Source organism: Chiloscyllium plagiosum, chromosome 28 (genome assembly GCF_004010195.1).
Source record: "Chiloscyllium plagiosum isolate BGI_BamShark_2017 chromosome 28, ASM401019v2, whole genome shotgun sequence".
NCBI classification, from domain to species: Eukaryota; Metazoa; Chordata; class Chondrichthyes; order Orectolobiformes; family Hemiscylliidae; genus Chiloscyllium; species Chiloscyllium plagiosum.
The window spans coordinates 44,810,894-44,831,451 of record NC_057737.1 but is presented as its reverse complement, the minus strand read 5'-3'; the positions used below and the strand labels follow the sequence as shown (position 1 = coordinate 44,831,451).

Below are 20,558 nucleotides of genomic sequence, written 5' to 3'. Positions count from 1 at the left end.
ACATTCATCCCCTCCCCCACTCACCCATTATACTCTATGCTACTTTCTCCCCACCCCCACCCTCGTCTAGCTTATCTCTCCACGCTTCAGGCTCACTGCCTTTATTCCTGATGAAGGGGTTTTGCCCGAAATGTTGATTTCGAAGCTCCTTGGATGCTGCCTGAACTGCTGTGCTCTTCCAGCACCACTAATCCAGAATCTGGTTTTCAGGCGTCTGCAGTCATTGTTTTTACCATCTAAGCAACAAAGACAAGCGTGCTAAACGTCTTAACCACCCCTTCTATATGTGATGCAGACTTCAAAGAACTATGTACCTGAACCTCTGTTCTACAACACTACCCAAAGTTCTGCTTTTAATTGTGTAAGTCCTGCCCTTGTTTGTTTTACCAAAATGCAATAGCTAACATTTATCCAAACTAAACTCCATCTGTTACTCTTCGGCTAGACCTTCAAATAAGGTAATATGTTTTTAACATTGATCATTTGGTCTTCCAATGTCCTTAAGTGTATAATGAATTAGTCTTTCTGTGACGATGCCATCGCTTTAACAAGGTTATTTTGTCCTTGGGTTTTTAAAGATACGTCGTAAAGGCAGAGATGCTGAAATGTCTCTGAAGGAGCCTAGTTTAACAATGGCCAGCTCCCCCAGTTCAGGTTTTTAGTAGTTTGATTTAGTTGTAGCAGGGAAGCTGTTTGCATTGAAGAAATGTTCCAAGTTTCAGATGGTTCCTAACTGGTTTTCTCTCTGAAATCTCTTTGGAAGCTGCTGCAGAGAGAAAAGGTTCCATGCTTCATGAGATGATTCTTGACTGGCTTTTCTCTCTGAAATATCTTCTGCCTGTAAGAACCTGTGTTTGAATTTACTTTGTGCCAAAGGGTGTGTTATGGGATATTGCGGGAATTGGAACAGCTCCTTCATTAAGTTGCGGTATTGAGTCAGTTGAGTTTTCAAATCGTTAAGTTATTCTAACTTCTGTTTTCTTTTGTTCGTGTTTCAACTGTAGTTTTTTTTAAAATTCTGTTTTGCTTTAAGACAAGTGGTTTGACCAGCTGCATCACTCCTGGAATATTCACCTCACGTCTGCCTTTAAAATAAGAAGTAGTTAGGGTCTAGGCTACCTTCTTGAGATATTTTGAAGGGGTCTTGTCTGGTCAATAAGCCCTCCATGTAGCCTTTAATCACATTGTCAAACTTTCCTTCCCCTAATCTGATTATGTGAAATGAATATTTAAAGAAAAGACAGTGATTTGAGCTGCTCCAATGATGGAGACATGAAGTACCTAACCATTTTATGGTCGACAGTTGGAAATCGTTATGCTTCACTATTTAGCTAGTTTTTTAAATCTCAAATGCACTAAAGAACTGTGTTGCATTTTTTAAGATACTGAGTTTAAGATGTAAGCCTGTCATGTAAGTGTATCATTCATGACAGAAACATCAGGACCTGTAGACAAAATAATTTTACTTATTCTGTTGTAATCAGCCCAATGGAAATACTATTTAAATAAAAAGTGACAAGAGGCTACTTCAGAATGAAATTAAATGCGAATATTTGGAAAGCCACTTGCTCTTCTAACTAATCCTGATAATGGTTGTTACTTGCCAGGACACTAGCCACAATGGCCATTATCTTGGTTCCACTAGTCTTGTATCAGCCAGTGCTTTAAGGCTCATATACACCAGAGGAACCCCGATTATCCGGCATTTGATTGACCAGATTTTGGATTATCCAAACAAGATCGCAAGGTCCCCTTGCTTGGCTAACTGTAGTTTCTTTTTCAAGGTTATTGGCTGTGTTCTAATTACCTTGTTTTCTTATCCAATTGATTGTTTCAGTTGCTTTCTAATTAATTATTTTAGTTGTATTGAAATTCATTTTTAGATTATACATATTGGTGTCCACCTTTGAAGCCAACAAGACTAATTAGAGCAGACTAAACTAATTAAATTAAATATTGCTTCAAAGTGTACAGTTTTACCTTAGTTATATCTATCAATTTTATTCCATTCAATGAAAGACAACTGTAATGTCAGTTACAACAAGCACTTATGAATGCAAATAGTATGTTGGCCTTTATTGAAAGAGAACTAGAGTTGGAACAGTAAGTTACAGTCTTACTGCAATTATATAGAGGGCACACTGGAGTATTGTGTACAGTGAAATGGTCTTCTGCATAAAACGTTGGATTCAAAAGACTCGGAATCTGGATTTTGAAAAGGCCATCAATTTGGTCTCAATTGATAGATGGACTTCCTTTAAAGAAAACAGAAATGACTGCAGTGGTGAGGGAAATGTGAATTTGTTCTTGAAGAATGAATTAACTGGAATCAGTTGACTTGTTTTTTCTTAAGTCATAGAGATATACAGCATGGAAACAGACCCTTTGGTCCAACTTGTGCATGCCGACCAGATATTCTAAACTAATCTAGTCCCATTTGCCAGCTTTTGCCATATCCCTCTAAACCCTTCCTATTCATATATCCATCCAGATGCCATTTAAATGTTGTAATTGTACCAGCCTCCACCACTTCCTCTGGCAGCTCGTTCCACACACCACCACTCTCTGCATGAAAATGTTGCCGACTGATCCCTTTTAAATCTTTCCCCTCTCACCTTTAAACCTATGCCCTCTAGTTTTGGAGTCCCACACCCTGGGGAAAAGACCTTTTCTATTTACCCTATTCATGTCCCTCATGATTTTATAAACCTCTATAAGGTCAGCCCTCAGCCTCCGACATTCCTTATAGCCACTCCTTATAGCTCATACTCTCCAACTCTGGCGACATCCTTGTAGATCTTTTCTGAACCCTTTCAAGTTTCATAACATCCTTCCTATAGGAGAGAGACCAGAATTGTACACAGTACTCCAAGAGTGGCCTAACCAATGTCCTGTACACTTGCAATGTGACCTCCCAACTCCTATACTCAATGCACTGACCAATAAAGGAAAGCATACTATCCTTTTGACTTTTGACTCCATTTTCAAGGAGCTATTCATCTGCACTCAAGGTCTCTTTGTTTCGCAACACTCCCCCAGGACCTTACCATTAAGTGTATACGTCCTGCCTGATTTGCCATTCCAAAATGCAGCACCTCACATTTATTTCAGTTAAACTCCATCTCCCACCCATTGGCCCATCTGATCAAGATCCCATTGTACTTTGAGGTAATCTTTGCTGACCGCTACACCTCCAACTTTGGTGTCATCTGCATACTTATTAACGGTACCTCTTGTGTTCACATCCAAATCATTTATATAAATGACGAAAATCAGTGGACGCTGCATCAATTCTTGTGGTACATTGCTCGTTACAGGCCTCTGTCTTCTACCTTTGAACCAGTTCTGTATCCAAATGGTTAGATCTACCTGCATTCCATGTGATCTAAGAGAAAGTGAGGACTGCAGATGCTGGAGATCAGAGCTGAAAAATGTGTTGCTGGAAAAGCGCAGCAGGTCAGGCAATATCAAAGGAGCAGGAGAATCGACGTTTTGCGCATAAGCCCTTCTTCAGGAATGAGGGTGTGCCAAGCAAACTAAGATAAAAGGTAGGGAGGAGGGGCGTTGGAAACGCGATAGGTGGAAGGAGGTTAAGGTGAGGGTGACAGGTCGAAGAGGGCGTGGGGGTGGAGAGGTCGGGAAGATGATTGCAGGTCAAGAAGGCGGTGCTAAGTCCGAGGGTTGGAACTGAGAACAGGTGGGGGGAGGGGAAATGAGGAAGCTGGAGAAATCTGCATTCATCCCTTGTGGTTGGAGGGTTCCTAGGCTGTGGTTCTGTTCGCCGAGCTGGGAATTTGTGTTGCAGACGTTTCATCCCCTGTCTAGGTGACATCCTCAGTGCTTGGGAGCCTCCTGTGAAGCGCTTCTGTGATCTTTCCTCCGGCATTTGTAGTGGTTTGAATCTGCCGCTTCCGGTTGTCAGTTCCAGCTGTCCGCTGCAGTGGTCGGTATATTGGGTCCAGGTCGATGTGCTTATTGATTGAATCTGTGGATGAGTGCCATGCCTCTAGGAATTCCCTGGCTGTTCCTGGAGGCATGGCACTCATCCACAGATTCAATCAATAAACACATCGACCTGGACCCAATATACCGACCACTGCAGCGGACAGCTGGAACTGACAACCGGAAGCGGCAGATTCAAACCACTATAAATGCCGGAGGAAAGATCACAGAAGTGCTTCACAGGAGGCTCCCAAGCACTGAGGATGTCACCTGGACAGGGGACGAAACGTCTGCAACACAAATTCCCAGCTCGGCGAACAGAACCACAACAACGAGCACCCGAGCTATAAATCTTCTCACAAACCTTGATTCCTAGGCGGACGATGAGGCGCTGTTCCTCCAGGTGTCGTGTTGCCATGGTCTGGCGATGGAGGAGGCCAAGGACCTGCATGTCTACATTGGGCAGACAGGCCGCCTACTTGCGGAACGTTTCAGAGAGCACCTCTGGGACACCCGCACCAACCAACCCAACCGCCCCATGGCTGAACACTTTAACTCCCCCTCCCACTCCGCCAAGGGCATGTCGATTCTCCTGCTCCTTTGATACTGCCTGACCTGCTGCGCTTTTCCAGAACACATTTTTCAGTTTCCATGTGATCTAACCTTGTTAACCAGTCTGCCTGACTTGCTGTGCTTTTCCAGCAGTGCACGCTCTATTCTAATCTCCAGCAACTGCTTTCATCCATATAGATCCCGCCCAGAGCTCTGCCGTCATCCATTCTCTTTTCTACTTCTTCAAAAAACTCAATCAAGTTAGTGAAACATGATTTCCCATGCACAAAGCCATGTTGACTATTCCTAATCAGTCCTTGCCTTTCCAAATACATGTAAATCCTGTCCCTTAGGATTTCCTCCAACAACTTGCCCACCACCAGTCTATAGTTGTGTGCTTTTTTTCAAATGCCTATTTGTTGAACATCTTATTTAATTACCCAGCAAGCAATGAAAGAGACTTTACTGACAATGCAACCCGATAGCTTTTTTTGGGTTCAGAAATGTCGTAACACAGTCATGGAGTCATACAGCATTGAAACAGACCCTTTGGTCCAACCAGTCCATGTTCCCAAACTCAATTAATCCCACCTGCCTGTGCTTGGCCCATATCCAGGAACAGGATACTGATTAAGAATGATCAGCCATGATCATATTGAATGGTGGTACAGGCTCGAAGGGCAGAATGGCCTACTCCTGCACCTATTGTCTAACCCTTCCTATCTATGAACCTATTCATCCACCACTTCCTCCGGCAGTTCATTCCACACATGAACCAAAACAAAATTGCCCCTCATGTTCTTTTTAAATTTTCCTCTTACCTTTAAAACATATATATGCCCACTAGCTTTGAAACACCCACCATCGTGAAAAAACCCTTGTCATTCACCTTGTCTATGCCCCTCATAATTTTATAAACCTCAATGAGATCACCCTTCAACTTGCTATGCTGCAGTGGAAAAAAATGTCCCAGTCTTTCCAGTCTATTCTTATATCTGAAACCCTCCCATTCTTGAGAACATTCTGATAAATTTTTCTCCTGAACCCTCTCTAGTTTATTAATATCCTTCCTATAACAGTGAGACCAGAGTTGTACGCTATACTTAAGAAGAAGCCTCAACATAACGTCCCAACTCCTATACTCAAAGGTCTGAGCAGTGAAGGCAAGCATAATAAACACCTTCTTAACCACACTGTCTACCTGTGAATAAGAAAGTAGCTAATTCCTAAAGGTAAGCATGCTTCCGTAAAGCTGATATGATTCAGATTAAGAAGCTGCTTGGTGGTACTTTTATTAATCCGAAAATTGGGTGAGTGAAAAACTTATCCAGGCTTTGGTGGATCATTTATTCTGCTTAATGTTGCCAAGTTTTAGCAATTGATAAGATTTAAGGTGGGGAGGGTGGAAGTGTCAGGAATCAGCATTTTATCAAAATGTTTGTTTTCAGCAATTCTGGGTAATAGGTGTAACATAAAACACAACCCATAAATTTTCCAATTTAAGATTTCGCTATTGAATAATTGTGTATGTGAATTTGGTCTTCAGTACATGCTGCACCCGCATGTGACTGTGGCAATATAGCCTAGGATGCTTTATAGTGTTCATGGAGTCCAATAAGGCACTTAGGAAGCCTGTTCTCTAGACTGCCATTGTTTTCATCAGTGTCAGACTCTGGGATTTGTAAAAGTGTCCAAGATAGATTCTTTGTACCACTTCTTCTTCCTCTCCCTTCGAACCTAGTGTACCCATGGCCTCCATTGAGCTTTCCACAATTCATACCATTCAAATCAAGTACTTATTGGATGCAGGCTGTGACTTAGTATTATCTTAAGACCCTATTTACCCCTCATGCAACAAGGCAGGCTTTTCTCAAGTGTTTGGAAAGCAAGAATAATAGTAGACGTGTGAATGTTTGTCAATTCAGTAATTTTTCACATTGGTTTCCATCTGCAAAGACTTTAGACAGGTAAGAGAGATTCACAAACAATAACTCCTAAATTTAATTTGGTTAGGTGAGAACAGGCAAATTGACTGTCAGTTTCATGGAATAATAGCAGTGAACACTGACAGTTTCATTACTGTTGCAACAAATAACGCAGAAACAGACAATTCAATCAACTGATCTGTGAGCAGTAATGCTTCATACTAGACTTCTTTGACCTTATTTTATCTAACTCTATCAGAATACCTTTCTGTTTCTTTCTGCTTCGGGTCTGAATCTGGTTTTCCCTTAAATGCATCTATGCTATTTACCTCAACTAGACTATGGCAGCAAGTTCTTTATTGCTTTTTTACCTTCCATGTAGATACAACCAACCCTTGTACTGATTGATTGTATAAAATTACCTTCTATAAAACTTCTATGCCTGATAAAAAGCTGGTATGATATGATTTATTATATCTTTCATTTTCTTATTGGTATTCAATCAAACTTTGTTAACAATGAAATGGAGATTAGGTTTAGGGTTCTGCAGACTTGGATCGGAAATTGAAGTTCTAATGATACAATTTAGATCTATTTAAATAGCATTAGAGTTATTCACTTTTTGAGAGGCAGCTTTCAACTATAGTTTTTCCAACATGTGCATTTTTTAGGTTAATTTTGAAATATTCAACCATGATTATTTTAAGACCTCTCTGGGAGTACTTACACTGTTAGATTGCGTTGAGCGTGGAAATACAATCTGGGAGTACCTGCTACCTACTCGTGCCATTGTTCAGTTTGTATGCAAGTGTTGTCTAAAATTTATCTACCTGCTACATGAACACTTGGATTTGAAATGGAATATTAATTTTATTTGCTATTTCTGGAGATCTGATGTGAAACATAATTTTACAAAGCTGCTAAGTTTACAATTTGTGAAGTTTTTATTATGTAAATAACAAGTTGTTGTAGATTTAGAATTGTAGTGAAAATAGACTTTGCAAAATCCTTTTGAGACATACACTTCTAAACAATACATAATATAATAAGTCAATAATTAATCTCAAGTTTTGTAATGTTTGCCGGATTTCAATTGCAAGAAATGTGATTTTTGTTGGCTCTGCTCATGCTTCCACATCTTAGTCTCCAGCTTTGTTTTCTGATTAACGATTTTTTGCAAGGGTTTGCACTGTCCATGTAGCACCCTCCGTCCTGGAGGGTGTCTTGTTTTTACTGTATACTATCATACTATTATATGGTAGAAATGACAATAAAAAGCTACTCTACTCTTCTATTACCTACCGTGTATCTTCAGGTTGCTGGTGCACACACATTCCTAAGTATGGAATGCATGTTCCATCATGGTTGCATGCAGACTGCTAATCCAGTCCTGATTTAAGACTGTATTTTTATGCAAAACACCATAATTTGTTTCTATTAGAGTGATTCGTGAAACAAAATTCCATCAGGTTCCTCATTATCCTGCTCTCATGACTTGCACACTGACGCCAAAATGTAATGCTATTGATTGCTGCACTGACCTTCAGTACACGTGGACAAAATTCATGCAGCTTACTTGATGTTTTGGCTTTTGTTAGCTACATACTTGCTCCAAAATTATTCTTAATTAACTGCAGACTCAGTTTTAAATCTCACAGAGGGTCTCTATAAATACATTTTGTATATAATTGAATAGGTACGACACAAGTACCTATAAACTTTGGCAATATCTAACTCAGAAAATTGATTTCCAGAGTTATGACAGCCTTTTGATTTGTCATTGCTTTAGGCACTCCCTCAAGATCAAGGATGACTTTCTTCTACTCTGGAGATATAGGTCTGGAAGTGACTGAATAGTACAGGTTTTTGCTAAAGTGGAGGACGTGAAGGCTCAAATGCTGCTTCCACTTGGTTTCCACATGAGCCTGTTAGAGATTATTGAAATTAGTAACTTCCTTGCAAATGCTGCTGCTTCAATTTGGGCATTTTTAGGAAAGGTTTTCCCATAGTGGCAAGACAGTATTTTTTTTCAGGGAGCCTTTGACGATGTCCTCCTGGTAAACACTTAGTTTGATGGGGGGGGGCATGATGGCTCAGTGTTTAGCACTGCTGTCTCACAGTGCCAGGGACTGGGTTTGATTCCAGCCTCTGCCGACAGTCTGTGACGGGCTTGCGCATTATACCTGTGTCTGTGTGGGTTTCCTCCGGGTGCTCCAGTTTTCTCCCCCAGTCCAAAGAATTAGTTAGGTTAGGTGGATTGGCCATGCTAAATTGTCCATAGTGTCCAGGGATGTGTAGGCGAGAGGCATCAACCAAGGATAACTGTAGAGTAATAGGGTAGGAGAATGGGTCTAGGTGGGATACTCTTTGGAGGGTCAGTGAGGACTTGTTGGGTCAAATGGCCTGTTTCCATACTGTAGGGGTTCTATGATCTATGAAAACAGTTATGAAATTTAGATTTTAAATCTGCATCATTTCACCTTTGTGTAATTGGTGTTTTTATATTTGCTTGGTGTGTTTTACTCACTGATTTTCTTGTCTCTTGACTTGCTTTGTTGCATTCGAGCAACTTTGTTGTTTTGAATCTTTGCTGGAGAGGTGCTACATTTTGACAGGGGATGTAGTCAGTAAACAAGTACATGCGAAAAAGCAACAAACACTTTACTAAAATGCCTTTATGAACTTAACATTGAGCAATAAACATTGCAGGTAAAATGGTGACAGATATGACTTTCTTAAATAATCAGGACTGCTATTACCAATGCCTGAAGTTTAACTGGTCCCATTAAAGTTATTCTGTTGAATGTTACATTCTAACATTGTATTCTGAAGCATTTTAATCCAGCACTACTTATTTTGTTTGATCATTTAAGTTTACTTTGATTAAAATTTTGTCACCTTGTCTTTCCTGGCAAATGTGGTATTGGACTGGGGTGGACAAAGTTTAAAAATCAGACAACAATAGGTGATGGTCCAACAGGCTTATTTGGAAGTACAGATACTAGCTTTTGGAGTGCTGCTCCTTCATCAGGTAGCTTTGGAAGAGGATCATAAGACACAGAAATTATAGCAAAAGATTACAGTATCATGCAATTGATATGATATATTGAACAAACCTAGGTTGCCGGTAAGTCTTTCATCTTTTAGAATGGGTTGCAGGTTTCAGTTCATTAATACGTAAATCCCAGAACTTCTTTCAAATCACATTCTCAAGATAACTTAGGTTTTATTTTTAAAAAGTGACATCTCTGCTCACACAGTGCATTAAAGATGTGAGGTTAGTGTCTGTCTGTATCCCAATCTTGAGTCAGACTGGTTCTATTTCCCAAGTAGGAATTTATAAAATGTTTCATGAAGGAGCATTGCTCCGAAAGTTAGTACTTCCAAACAAACATGTTGGGCTATAACCTGGTGTTATGTGATCTTTAAAAAAAATCAGAGACAGTCCAGCCTTCTGTTTTATTGCATTGTTTGCCACTGAATTCGAACAATCTCTGATACAACTTAAAACACAAATCACAGTTAAAAACATTATTACATACACGATTAACCTTGTGATAGAAATCAGTAGTATTAAGTAAATTACAGTTCAGTCCATTTTTCAACAACTATGCCAGGCTTTAGTCTTTCAACATTTAAAATGAAAAGCAGGCAAGAGTTGAGTTGTAGTAAGTGGAGAGGAAAATGCAAGAAATGCATTCTTACATCATCTAAAGCTTGTAGTTGAGAGATTAGGGGTTGAAGACAGGAATTAGTAAGCACTTGAAGAGGCAGGGATTAATCAAAAACAGTCAGCATAGTTTTGTAAAAAAAAAAGTTAAGTTTTTGAAGAGATGACCAGGTGAGTAGGTGAGGATAATGCATTTGACACAAAGTCCTTGTGCTTCAGCAAATGTTTTGATAAGATAAGATGAAAAAGGTAGGAGTTCGTGGGATACATGAAATGTTGGCAAGTAAGATCCAGAATTAGCTGAGTGGATGGCAGCAGAGGATAATGTATGAAGGGTATTTTTATCATTGGAAGCCTGTGTCCAGTGGGGTTCTGCAGAGGATTACTCTTGAGGCCCTTGCTGTTTGTGGTATATATAATTGATATAGATTTGAATGAGGGACAGTTGATCAATAGGTTTGTGGATGGTATGAAAATTGGAACATTGAGGAGGAATATTAGATTACAGAAGGGATAGTCAGTTGCGCTGACCAGTGCCAAATAAAATTCGATCTGAATAATTGTAGGGTGATGCAGTACAAATAAGGCAAGGGAATACGTGCTGAACTGTAGAACCCTGGGGAGCACTGAGGATCAGAGGGACCTTGTTGTGCATGTACACTTGCCCCTTCAGGGAATGCAACAGGTAGATAAAATGCAGAAGCTACTGTTACAGTGTGACTGCAACATCTTATAAAGGAGTTAATGAGAATGTAAAAGTAGCCCTTAAATTAAAAAGAAGAGTCCTTGAATATTCATAATAGAGACTTCAGTTTAAAAGAAATTGAACCCTCAGGTTCAGCTATTATAACACGTGAGAAATTGGAAACTATTTGGGACAAAGCAGCCTGCTTAATCGACATCTCATTTATTCACCTGAACATTCATTCCCTCCACCAACAATGCACAATGGCAACAGTGTGTGGCATCTACAAAATGCACTGTAACAACTCATCAGTGCTCCTTCAAGAGCCCTTCTCAAAATCTCGGCCTATACAACCTTCAAGGACAAAGGGCAGTAGATGTCTGGGAACATCACCACCTACAAATTCCTCTTCATACTGCTCACAATCCTGACTTTTTTTCAGTGTCATTGGGTCAAAATTATATTCCATCTGCCATCTTCTCCAACTCACTACTTATCTCTATCCCTTTGTAGACTTTTTTTTAAAATCCTCTTTTCAATTTGTTTTTCTACCTGACTTCCAGTTGTCAGAAAATTTAGGTACAGAATGGTTGATGCAATTGACAACCTCCTCTGAACTCGCTAATTTTATTCTGAGGAGAGCTGCTTTATACTGTTGCCTCACCAAGAAACTCTGCATTCAAATCTTGATCCTATCCATTCTCCAGGAAATAATCAGTTTGACCATCAGCAAAATCTCAAATCTGTTTGATCAATTAACTCATTAAAACTTGCTTGCGTGTCTTTGGTCAGTCACTTATCTTGTTCTTATAAACTTAGACATAAAACTTGTGTTCATCGCTTACTGGTTATCCAGTCATCTGTATGATAGTCACATGGCATAATTCCATGACAATCACAAATTCAGCTCATTGATAGTCCACATTATCCAAGGTCTTTTCCCCAGGGTAGGGAAGTCCATAATTAGAGGGCACAGCGTTTAAGGTGAGAGGGGAAGGATTTAAAAGGGACCTGAGGGGCAGCTTTTACACACCATATGGAACGACTGCCAGAGAAAGTGGTGGAGGCTGGTGCAATTACAAAATTGAAAAAACATTTGGTCAGGTACATAGACAGGAAAGGTTTAGAGGGATATGGACTAAATACGGGCAAGTGGTACTAGTTCAGTTTGGAATTGCAGAGGCATTGCTGGTGATATTCCTCAAGGTGCCTGCTGTACATTGTCCATGTTTCTAATCCATACAGGAAAGTTGTTTACACCTTTGCACTGTCAACCATTTACTTTAGTGCTGTGTTTGAGGTTTTTGTCATTGTATGCTCTCTTCCTCAGATGGCTGAAGCTTACACTGGCACTCTGGAGGCACCCTAGCTTTTGGAGCACTGCTCCTTCATCAGGCACTCCGAAAGCTAGTGTGCTTTCGAATTAAACCTGGTGTTGTGTGATTTTTAACTTTGTACACCCCAGTCCAACATCGGCATCTCTAAATCATGACTCTGGAGGCAACAGTGAGCTTTGTTTTGATATCTGCCCTCAAAAAGAGAAAGCTCCCAAGATATGAGAATTGATCTACATTGTCCAGTGACATACTGTGAATCTTGGTAGTTGGAGGGCAGTGTTCACACCAGATTTGTAACAGTTCATTGTGACATTTCTCTGCCTTCATTCTATTTTTCCTCCCTATATTCTAAATTACTCTACAAAAATAACAGTCCTCTAAATTCAGGTGTCTATATTTGTAAGGTGAGTCTTTAAATAAAAGGCATGTATGAATATGATTTTTGAATGTCAGTGTGGAGTGAATGTCCATTCGGTGTCATCAATTATAAGTTGATTACACCAGTCATGAAGAATTGAGAATATTACATATGTATAAATTATCTGGCACTTTGTCAAAATTCAAGTGTAAGTATGTCAGTTGCTTCCAAGATGTCAAAATGTAATAGTGTAATCATTTTCTTCACTTCCTGTTGGGGCCTACTTTTCATAGGGCTTGTTTCTCTAATTCTTTTTCTGAGCTCCTGTTCCCCTTTTAGGAGGGGAAAGGACTTGTACACACTTCAAAACTTTGGGCACAAAGCTAAGTGCTCTAACCTACCTGTCTTGGAATGGAAAGAAAATTGAAGAGCAGACATACAGAAATTAAAAGAAAGGAAGCATGAGAAATGAAAAAGTACAGGATTGTGGTTCCAATAGGAGTATACTCATTAGTTAATCTGGTTTGTTGTTTGGTGATAAATCAAGGGCTCTATCTTCACGTGCCGCCTTCCATCCTCCCTTGAAAACAGTAACTCATACTTGATTATTGCTTCATGGGCAATGGTTGCTTAGAGGTAACGTGCTCAAGTGGTCTACCTTCTTAAGCTCTAACAGTAATGAGTATCAAATTATTCAGATATGGGTACATGACAGCTGGATTACCTCTGTCAGCTATATAAGCTATTAAATAGTAAGTTAAAAATCACACAACACCAGGTTATAGTCCAACAGGTTTAATTGGAAGCACACTAGCTTTCGGAGCGAAGCTCCTTCATCAGGTGATGAAGGAGCGTCGCTCCGAAAGCTAGTGTGCTTCCAATTAAACCTGTTGGACTATAACCTGGTGTTGTGTGATTTTTAACTTTGTACACCCCAGTCCAACACCGGCATCTCCGAATCATTAAATAGTATTAGTTCTTGGGTATTGTTCGAATGTTTGCTGATTTTTCACGATTTTACAGTATTTTTAAACATTTTTGGTTTGGAGCTGTGAACTGTAAATTGAGAGCTGAAAGTGACCTTTGAACTTTGAACTTTTGGCACAGCAGCTTGTGGGTTTTTTAAAAACATGAATGAACAAGCTGTTAGTTGTTTCTGAAGCCAGGCCTGAACGTTAATTGGTACAATTCTGGAGAGGCCGACTGGTCAAGCAGATGGCAGATGTTGAGTGTTAATTTGGACCTCGTGGGGAGATGGTCAGTCTGGCAGGGAGAAGTTGGGGTTTTGAACTAGTTTTTGAACTGTGTTTGGGTTAGAAGGATTCTGCTTGCAAAATCTAGGAGACAGTGGTTTGGATTTTCCCTGGTTGTCCCCTCAATCAACTTACTGAAAGTTCAGATAATACACTGTGTTATAAGAATTAAATGAATGTTCCTCAAAGCCTGCCGGAAGATATTTGGATGCATTGGTGTTAGAAACCAAGCAAGATGTAATCCTATATGCCAGTAATGGTATGAATCATGGAAACAGTTTAAGTGAACTGGCTAGTTCCAGCTCATTTATTTTTCTTTCGTAATTTAAGCCTTAACTGTGTCTGTTTTTGAGTGAGAATGGAGAATAGAATTAAAGAGGGTTGGGTTTAAATCTTAAACATTAATTGGATTACCTTGTGGTTTAACTTTGCTATGTTAAAGTACTATATTGATCATAAATTAAGTCTTTGTCTGAGCTATGAACTTGGTGTCTAGTATTGAGCATCAAAAAGTTGTGGTTGGAACCATTAAGATCAATTGTCCAGGTCATTGAGTATCTTAATTTTATTGTGTTGTGAATACGTGGAGAAGGAGACTAATTTGATTTGGCTCTGTTTCCATATTGTAACAGTATACAGCTATGACATTACTGGAAGTTAAACCAGAACAGTAGAATTAGAGCATTCGCGTTTAATAAAACAAGCAATTGCTTTTATTTAGAAGCTTTTAGTATGTAGAGGGCATTAAAGGGAGACTAGATTAGATTAGATTACTTACAATGTGGAAACAGGCCCTTCGGCCCAACAAGTCCACACCGACCCGCCAAAGCGTAACCCACCCATACCGCTACATTTACCCCTTTACCTAACACTACGGGCAATTTAGCATGGCCAATTCACCTGACTTGCACATCTTTGGATTGTGGGAGGAAACCGGTGCCCCCGGAGGAAACCCACGCAGACACTGGGAGAACGTGCAAACTCCACACAGTCAGTCGCCTGAGTCGGAAATTGAACCCGGGTCTCTGGCGCTGCGAGGCAGCAGTGCTAACCACTGTGCCACCGTGCCGCCCACTAAAAAGGATAGTGAGAGCTGTAAAAGAAAAGTGTATAACAAGACACTTACAATTGTAAACATGTTAGTCTTGACAATGTATTAGAAGAGGAAGAGTAGTCAACGGTGGCCTCATCAAAGATGTGTGGATAATATTGCAAATAAATCGGAGTTTGTGTTAGTCCTTAAAACAGAAGCAAGAACAGAAATCACAAGCTCTGCTACTCCTAACAGAGCACAATTGGAGATGTGGACTTGAATGTACACAATTCCTGGGCCCTGCTTTGAAGCAGAGGATAGGATAAAGTCCCAAAATAATAAATCTAGGACTGGAGTTTGCTGAAGTTAAAATAATCAAGAAAACAGTTTCATAAATAAAACAGTGGCACTGAAGGTAAAGGCACGGTCTGATGGTTTCTATCTTGCTGTACGACAGAAAGCTATTTGGTGAACAATAAAACTGTTACAAATCTTTACAGGTTTAAACATTTATGTACAGTTATACAGTACAGGCATACATCTTTATGTAGGGGCAAAAATAAATCTTGAATTAATCCCACACTTGCACGTAATTAAGCACACAAACTTCTTTATTTTGTATAAAACATTATGTTACAAATGATTCCTCCTCTAATTTCCCAATTTATTTGTACATGCTGAGAGCTGTAAAGAGAAGTGTGAAATAAACAATTTGACTTGCATCAACCCATTTAATTTTAGGATTATCCTTTCTTTCCTGCTTTTAGCCAATCAGTTAGTAATCTCTGCTTGCTCATATTATAATGTAGAATAGCCAAGAATGAACAATTATTTCCATAATATTCAGTACACACATTGTCTTCAGAAATCCTGGTGAACAGAATTTCTCTGAATAATTGACAATTAGAATCCCATATCTAATGCCTCCATGAGAACTCATGTTTTAGCAACCAAAATATTTTTAATAACACTTTTCAATTTCTTACCTTCCCAAGTTAAAGAATAACAATTTCCATTGTCATCCTTAAGAAAAGTTATGAAGCCATCTGCACAAGAATATCCATCAAGAAAATTAGTTTCTGCAGCTTTGTTAAAAATGGCTAGTTTCATGTTATGTCACATCCAAGATGGAGACTGAAGTATGGGTTTCTCCATGTTTAACTCTTCAGTGCTATGTTTGCCCTTTGTTTTCGTCATTGTCTATTAACTGCAATGCTGATCTAGTCTAAGTGCCCAACCAATTAAATTGACCAATTGAGCTTCTTCATTTTTCTTTAAATGTATCATTTTTTCTGTGATAATATGATCGAATTAACTAGAATAGAAGTGACAGTTTGCAAATTGGATTGCTAATTTTAAATTATTCCAGACATATTCTCAATTATCTAAACCAATATGTTTCAAAGTCCTTGATGCCTGACCAAGCTCTGCTACTCTTCCCTACCCACCGCGTATGAGATTCCACACTAATCTCCTTAATGACACATTTCTTAAATTATGCAGAGCCATCTCTTAAAAGAACGAACCTGCTTTACAATGATTCCTGAAAGTTTTCCTTTGTGATGTCAGTTAAACATTGGTAGCTGTCGGCAGTTGTTTGTATTTTGCAAAACTGATGTCACTGAAAAATCCCACCCTTTACAAACATGATCCAACACATAGATTTTGGTTTAAATTGATGCTGTTTTTCTTCTACATCTGGTGCCTCTTTAAGCAGTTTCAGAAATGCACTGAAAAGCATCACCTAGCACAACTGAGACTTGTATGTTAATTAATTTCATACTTACATTTGGAAAATATTGACTCCGTAGACCTATCAGGAAAGAATGGATTTGTTAAAGAATAGTCTTGCCCCACTTTGCGTGGAAGAGGTCTTATCTCAAATTTGAGGAAGGTTTTTGAGGAAGTGATGAAGATGATTGATGGTATGGCCAAAGATGTAGTCTACATGGACATTACTAAAGTATTTGATAAGGTCCCTTGGAGAATGTGTTTCGGGACGAGCAGTTAGGGAAAGAGTTAAGTTTGTGAAACAAGAGGTTCAGCTGAGCATGACTCAGATCAGATAAGAACATGCAGTTAACAATGGGGTGCTGGAGGCAAGAGTAATGGGTTAACAAGGTGGAAAAGCATTCATTATGTAGACTCATTTAACAATATTGGAAGAATTCATTCTGTAAGGTCAGTTTAACTAGGTGAAAAGTATTCATTATGTAAAGCCAGGTAAGGTTAAGAACATTCATTGTGTAAACAGCAGATGGTTTAATCTTTACTATTAACACTCACTGTAACAGTCACCCAATCAATATGTATGTTGCCTCATCTGGATGCTCCTCCCTGTAACATGACTATATAATTCATTTAGAAACTGCTCTTCCTTAGAAGACCGTGAACTTATATCTCTGTGCACATGGTCGATCATTCTCTCTCCCTCCAGGGCCTGGAATAAAGATGAAGGGGGTAAAACTACTCTGTTCTCTGAGAGTTTTGCTTCGACTGAAGGGGGATACGGGACGACACCTCATGGTCCAGAGGATTAAGTCACATGGGATCCACAGCGAGTTAGTAAGTTGATGCAAAATTAGCTTGATCATAGAAGATAAAATGTAGTTGTGGAGAGATGTTTTTATGACTGGTGGTGTTCTGCCAGTATCAGTGCTGTTACCTCTGTTTTGAAGTATATACAAATGATTTGGATGACAATGGTGGTGGTCTGATGAAGACGTTTGCAGACGGCATGAAAGTTGGTGGAGTTGTGGATAGTGAGGAAAGTTATCAAAGGATTCAGCTGGAACTAGATCAGTGGAAAGTTAGGTGGAGAAATGATAGATGGAATTTAATCTGGACAAGTGTGAGGTCATAGAGACGTACAGCATGGAAACAGACCCTTCGATCCAACTGGTCCATGCCAACCAGATATACTAGTCTAATCTAGTCCCACTTGTCAGCACTTGGCCCATATCCCTCAGCCTCCAATGCTCCCAGGTAAAACAGTCCCAGCTTATTCAGCTTCTACCTATAGCTCAAACTGTCCAACTCTGGCAACATCCTCGTAAATCTTTTCTGAACCTTTTCTCGTTTCACAATATTCTTCCAATAGGAAGGAGATCAGGATTGCACGCAATATTCCAAATGTCCTATACAGCCACAACATGACTTCCCAACTCCTATGCTCAATTCTCTGACCAATAAAGGGAAGCATACAAATGCCTCCTTCACTATCCTAACTAACCGTGACTCCACTTTCAAGCAACTTTGAACCTGCATTCCAAGGTCTCTTTGTTCAGCAACACTCCCCAGGACCTTACCAGTAAGTGTACAAGTCCTGCTAAGATTTGCTTTTCCAAAATGCAGCACCTCACATTTAACAAAATTAAACTCCATCTGCCACTCCTCAGCCCATTGGCCCATTTGATCAGTAATGCATTTTGGGAAGTCAAATGCAAGAGGAAAGTTTCTAGTAAATGACAAGGGCTCTTTGGGGCACTGATATACAAATGGATCTTCTGGTGAAAGTCAATAGCTCCTTGAAAGTGGCAACACACATGGATAAGGCGATAAAGAAGACATTTGGTATGCTTGTCTCCATCATTTGGGACATTGAGTATAAAAATTGGCAAGTCATGTTGCAGCTGTATAAAACTTTCATCTACATTTGGAGTTTGGTGTGCAGTTTTTGCATGAAAGGAAGGACGTGTGGAGGCTTTGCAGAGAATACAAAAAATTCTGACCAGGATATTGTTAGAGAAAAAGTGGGGGGGGGGGGGTTGGAAAAACTTGGATCATTGTCAGTAGAGCATTGGAAGCTGAGGGGTGCTGAGTCTTTTTCCCACAGTAGAAATGTTATTAGGAGGCAGAGGTTTGAGGTGAGGAGGGAAAGTTTAAAGGAGATGTACAAGGCAATTCTTTACATAAAGGGTGATAAGTGCCTGGAACACATTGAGCATGGAGAAACAGATCTGATCGCAAAGTTGAGAGGCACCTTGGACATTCAGCTGAGCAGGGAATAGAAGGATGTGGACCATGTGCAGGCGGATAGGATTAGTTTAAAATGGCATAATGGTCCAGCTCGTCCATGCTGACCAAGTTTCCCAAGCTGAACTAGTCCCACTTTCCTGCATTTAGACCATATCCCACTAATCCTTTCTTCATGTATCTATCCAAATTTTTAAAAATATTGTAGCTGTACATGCATCTATCACTTCCTCTGGCAGTACATTGCTGATACAAACCATCCACATGTGTAAAGGTTGCCTCTCAGGACCCTTTTAAATCTTTCATCGCCAAACTTTAAAATATGCGCCCTAGTTTTGAACTGCCCCACCTTAGACCTTTGCTATTATTCTTATCTATGCCCCTCGTGATTTTAAAAGGACACCCCTCCATCTCTCATGCTGAGATTTTAAAAAAAAAGTACCTGTCCATCCAGCCTCTCCTTATAATTCAAACCCTCCAGTTCTGGCAGAATCCTGATAAATCTTTCCTGAACCCTCTCTACTTTGTGTAATTCTCTGTGAGAATGACTAATGTTCTGGACACTGAATCACCATCTTTGTATCTGTCCTGTCAGTGGGACACGGGAAGTGGTGAGCTGTGGGTATGCAGTCAGGAAAAAGCTGATGTGGGTGTCCTAGACATTGACACGAAGGCTCACAGCATCAGATCGATCATGGACAAGGAAATAAGGAATGTTGTCTGGCTGGATGACTTCAATTCTGGATTAGTGGTGCTGGACGAGCACAGCAGTTCAGCATCTGAGGAGCAGTAAAATCGATGTTTCGGGCAAAAGCGCTTCATCAGGAATAAAGGCAGAGAGCCTGAAGCGTGGAGAGATAAGCTAGAGGAGGGTGGTGGTGGGGAGAAAGTAGCATCGAGTACAATATGCCTGTCTCTTTTTTGACTACGTAGAACAGTTGATCTTCCGTAATTACACCGGCACCACTCCCCACCTCTTCCTCCGCTACTTTGATGACTGCATTGGTGCCACCTCGTGCTCCCGCGACGAGGTTGAGCAATTCATCAACTTCACCAACGCATTCCACCCTGACCTTAAATTTACCTGGACCATCTTTGACACCTCCCTCCCCTTCCTGGACCTCTCCATCTCCATTAATGACGATCGACTTGACACTGACATTTTTTACAAATCCACCGACTCCCACAGCTACCTGGATTACACCCCTTCCCACCCTACCTTTTGCAAAAATGCCAGCCCTTATTCCCAATTCCTCCGTCTCCGCCGTATCTGCTCCCAGGAGGACCAGTTCCATCACAGAACACACCAGATGGCCTCCTTCTTTAGAGACCGCAATTTCCCTTCCCAAGGGGTTAAAGATGCCCTCCAACGCATCTCGTCCACATCCCGCACCTCTGCCCTCAGACCCCACCTCTCCAACCGTAACAAGGACCGAACGCCCCTGGTGCTCACCTTCCACCCTACCAACCTTCCACCTTACCAACCTTCGCATAAACCAAATCATCCGCCGACATTTCCACCACCTCCAAAAAGACCCCACCACCAGGGATATATTTCCCTCCCCACCCCTTTCCACCTTCTGCAAAGACCGTTCCCTCCGTGACTACCTGGTCAGGTCCACGCCCCCCTACAACTCACCCTCCTATCCTGGCACTTTCCTCTGCCACCGCAGGAACTGCAAAACCTGCGCCCACACCTCCTCCCTCACCTCCGTCCAGAGCTCTAAAGGAGCCTTCCACATCCATCAAAGTTTTACCTGCACATCCACCATATCATTTATTGTATCCGTTGCTCCCGATGCGGTCTCCTCTACATTGGGGAGACTGG

The 20,558-nt window shown here is 40.5% G+C and overlaps 1 protein-coding gene across 4 annotated transcripts in view; it reads left to right on the top strand.

Annotated features, from left to right (window-relative positions):
- The window catches only part of rffl (ring finger and FYVE-like domain containing E3 ubiquitin protein ligase), a 96,884-nt gene that overhangs the window by 19,355 nt on the left and 56,971 nt on the right, over positions 1-20,558 (top strand). Inside the window, exon 3 of one of the 4 annotated variants that reach the window (XM_043718805.1) lies at positions 17,193-17,320. The exons of the other annotated variants lie outside the window; for them this stretch is intronic. The gene's annotated coding sequence lies outside the window, so the exon portion shown is untranslated. The remainder of the gene's footprint in view (positions 1-17,192; positions 17,321-20,558) is intronic. 4 annotated transcript variants of the gene reach the window in all.